A 4751-nucleotide genomic window follows, 5' to 3' on the forward strand; every position below is an offset into this window, starting at 1 on the left:
GGGGTGCAGAGTTGTGCATTCATGTTCAGCAGCAGTGTGCTCCAACCCTTCCTGCAGCTCACATCATTCTGGGCTGTGGGGTGAGAAAACATTCCTTCCTCCTGGTTTGCATTCGTCTGTCCCTGCTGTGATTCTTGGTGTCACCCCACAGGGTTCCTTGAGGGTTTAGGGCTTTCAAAGATGCTTCACTCCCTGGCACAGTGCAGGGATAACATCCAGCACAGGGTTCCTTTTCCAGAGGCTGCCCTGGCTGCAGAAATTCTCCTTTTGGGGTCTGTAACACACACACACCCCACCACAGAGTGATCCTGGGGCAGCCCCAGGTCTGGAAAAGGCTGGAGAATGAGGCACAGCTCAGCTGCAAGTGCCCAGGAGAATTCTCTTGGGGAATAAATTCCTGCCCAGCCCTGGCCAAGCGCAGACCCCTCCAGCTCTGCATCCACCCATTCCAAACTTTCAATGCAGCATTTCATCTCTCCTCACAAAAGCCATGTCTCTGGGAACAAACCTCAGCCAGAGCCCAAGAAACTTCTCCACAGTGAAGGATAAAAGCCCCTGCATGTGTCTAATGCTGAATCAGCCAACTCACCCACCCCAAGGGTATCTCCTTGTGAGGGCAGAGCTGCACAGCCCCTCTCACTGCAGGGTTATTGTTGTTTTGCTGGAGAAATCCTTTTTTCCCATTTTTTACACTGCCCCCCTCGCTCTGGATCACTGGGGGGGATGATCCAGCCAAAGATTTCCCCAGGTGCTGCATGTCCATGGAACCAAAAGGATTTGTGCCACCACATCAGGGGTGAGACATTCCCCCTGTCCCATGGAACCCATCTCCTGCCCACAGCCCCCCTGGATGGGTTTGATCTGAGGATCCAGGTCTTTAAAAAGGAAAATTTCACAGGCGTTTCCTTCCCATCCTTCAGACAAACACAACAGTGGAGGAAAGCACCCGGCTAAGACCTTGATGCAGCAGAAGGGCAAGAAAACCTGCTTGCTTTTATGAGGGATTAGGGCCAACTTAGTTGTGTCTTAAGCTACTAAAGGCTTATAAAAGCCCTGAAGAATAGGCTGCACTCCTTGGAAAAACCTCCCAGGGCTCCACTAAAAATGTCAATTTAAAGTTAGAGTGCAGCCTGCTTCAGTGCAGAGCCGTGCTCTGCAAACAGCAAGCCTGGAGAGGGGAGTTTGGGGGGGAAAAATGGGATTTGGGTCCCCTGCATGGATAGCACAGGGCTGAGGGGCAGCTGGGAATAAACACTGTTTGTCAGTATGGGTGAGAATGATGGGTGTTATGGAACTCAGCACCAAGTTCTCAGCTAGAAAAGCAGTTTATTGGTGATTTTAGCACTGCAGCATCCTCAGGGATTCATTTCAGGCAGCACATGCAAGACCAGGATCTGACCTAGGGATGGGCAGTGTCCTGGCAGGGAATGCTGGGGATGGAGCCCACCTTGCTCAGCTCCCAGCTGAGGTTCTCCCTTTCCAGGGGCTGCCCACAGCCTTCTCCTGCTTTCCCCATCTCTGTGCTCCTTCCTCCTCCATCCCACCCGCTCAGCTCACCAGGAGTGGCTGCTTTTCCCAGATAAATGGCTTAATTAGCTTCCTATTGACTCAAGGAGCACATTCCTCTGGCAGGGCTGGGAAAGGAGAGGCAGGGGAGCACATCCTGCATCCCAGCAGCACCACGGGCTGCCAGGATGGAAAGCTCTTTGCCCTATGGAATCACAGCTGAGAAAGGCAGATCCAGCCCCAGGAGGGGTTTCCTGGTCCCTGCATGAGCATTTGTGTGAGCATCCCTGGAGCAAATTCCATCCTGTATTCCCTGGGAGAAGAGGAAAGCACAAAGGGTGAGACTGTGGCAGCAGGAGAAATCCAAGAAATAAAATTATTTCTTTATTTTTTGGGGAGGTGGGGTAATAAAATGAAATGAAATAAAATAAAATAATAAATAAAAATAAAATAAAATAAAATATATAATAATAATAATAATAATAATAATAATAATAATAATAATAATAATAATAATAATAATAATAATAATAATAATATAATAATAATAATAATAATACTAATAATAATAATAATACTAATAATAATAGTGCAGCTGCTGGACAGAAAGTCTGGAAATCCAAGCACGAACACCAAATATGTCTGCAAGACTCAGGGAAAAATTTTAATTTTGGAAACTGGCAAAAGATTTGAGATAGCTGGAGAACAATCAGCGCTTCCCTCCGTGCCTGGAGGGACTGACAAACTTTGCATAAACAATTTTCTTTCCCTCTGATGTGGAAAAGCTGCCATGGAGCAGTGGGAGAGGCCGACGCTGGTCCCCAGTGACTTGGGGAAGCCAAGCCCAGAAGGATTCCTTGGGAAATGACATTAATGGCCAGAGCAGCAGGGTGGGGGGAATGCAATGGGAGAGGGGGAAGCAGCAGCTCTGATCTCTGAGCCAGGGATCCTCTGCTGCTTCCTAATCATGAACTCTCAACCTGGGCACCCTGACCTCGCAGGAAAAGGTATTTCCCTGCCAAGTTAATTGCCATCCACAGAAAACAGAGTGGGGGGGTGGGGGTAGAAATAATCCCTTTTCCAGGCAAACCCCCCAGACTGCACCATCCCGAGACAAGCACCAGCACTAGAATATTAATGTGGTGGAGGATGCTGTCCACCTCAGCCAGGCACCAGCTCCAGCACAGCACAGAGATACCAGGAGCTCAATTTGTGTTTGCCTGAGCCAAGGAGAAAATCTAATTAAACATGGCGTGGGGGCTTGGAGGAGCTGGGGATGGGGCAGGAATATAAAGCATGGCTGCTTCCTGCAGATCAGAGGGCAATATTAATAAACCCACGGAGGGGGACTGTGGGATCAGCTGGTAATATTGATAAATGTAAAGCAAAGACAAAGCAGCCTGGGAATATTGGATGGTAAAGCTGATAAAAAGACAAGCAGGGATGCAGGCAGCCCTGTCGTCCTGCTGGAATGAGCAGTGCAGCTTCCCAGTGGGATGGCACCGAGCATCCCAACAGCCCCCAGCTGGGGCTGGGGGAATCATGGCCTCATGGGCCTCTACATCTATTCCTGGGACCCAAAATGTGCAGCCCCAGAGCAGCACAGCTGCCCTGCACACCCCAGAGCCAGGTCAGGGTGGGAAGAGGCTGTGGAGACACAGGCACAGCATCTTGGATTCAGCCTGGGAGCTGGGGAAGCACTGGGGATGGCAAGCAGGGACACAGCAGTGGGAGAGCACAGCGGGGTGGGCTGGGGGCACAGAGCCCTGGAGGAGCTCCCTGCTTGCTCCACCAGCTGCAGGGATTGCTGTGGATGCAGCAGGGATGGGGCAGAGGGCATGGCACAGCTCCCTGCAGCTCCCCATTACCTGCAGCCTTCATCTGGAGCATGAGGTGAGAGTTTCTTTCCTTCCACCCTCGGCAGAGTGACCTTGAGTGTCCCCAAAGCCCCTGGTGTGGGACTGTGCCTCCCCAGCTGAGCACCCAGCACTCCCCACCCCTGCCAGCAGCACACGAGCCAGGGCATCAAAAAGAGCCACTGAGTGTGTTTTAAATAAAAGATCTCATCTTTCAGAGCTATTGGAGTGATGATTTAAACATGAAGTCAAAGGCAGTAATGGTGTTGTCAGAGCCGTGGCGGTAAATCCAATCAATAATTCACTGATAGCAGAAACTCCAGCCAGACCTACCTGTGGAGGGCACAGAGCCTCCCCCTGCAGCATCCCCTGCATCCCCTCACCTCCCTCCAGCTCCTGCCAGCAGAGGTTTGGCTCCCAGTGGGGCTGGGAGAGAGCCAGGAGCCAATCTGGGGCTCCATAGGAGGGGAATGCTGCCTGGCTCAGGGAGGTGAAACAAATTTGTTACCTGGGGACAGGTGTTCAAAATGCTGGGAGCACCTCGGCTCTGATTGCAGCTCAAGGCATTTTCTCAGCCCCTGCACCCTTGGAGAGAGTCCAAACTGCCCTCAGGAAATGTCAACTGTCCTTGAGAGGCTTAAAAGCACTGCCAGGGGACTGTGCCCCAGGCCATCAGCACGGCTGGGCTGCCCACCTGCACTGGGGGGACTGGGGATACCGGGGACTCACAGCTGCCATGCACACCAGTGCCATCCTCCCCCAGCCCAGGGAGCATCCCTGTGGCCCACACAGCCTGGGTGAGCTCCAGCAGCATCATTCTGATGCCTTAGGAGTTCAGCTTTTCTATTTTCCATCTGTTTGTAACCCTGCAGTTCTTTACTGCAGAACCCCAAACCCCACACTCAGTGGGAGCTGCTGCTTCCCCATTTGGGGCAGACACAACAATTCCTCTCCAGGCCTGGCAGCCAAGGACACCTCACTGCCTCAGGGCCCAGAGATGGGAACAAAAGGGAGTTGGGGGCAGCAAACTTGGGGTCAATGCCTTCATTAGCTGGAGCTGGAATTGGCAGATTCACCCCCAAAATGCAAATGGACCAAAGTTATAAAAGTGTGAAACCTGTGACCCATTGTCCATTTTTGGGTGGGTTTTGTCTGCCCTAAATGTCCCTGAAGGCCCATCAATAAATAGATCTGCTTTATATTCTCCTAATTTTGCCTGGCCTCTGTCTTTAGGCAGCCCCAAGGGCATCAATTCAACTGCACAATGCTGACTGAGTCACAGCCCATCCACCCTGAGTGTGCCCCCTCACTCCCTCTGAAGCAGCGTGGATCAGTTCTCCTGTGCACCCAGCTGGGAGGATTCCTCCTCCTTCCCGCAGGGTTTCACCA

This window comes from Serinus canaria, chromosome 24, assembly GCF_022539315.1.
Source record: "Serinus canaria isolate serCan28SL12 chromosome 24, serCan2020, whole genome shotgun sequence".
Taxonomy (NCBI): Eukaryota; Metazoa; Chordata; class Aves; order Passeriformes; family Fringillidae; genus Serinus; species Serinus canaria.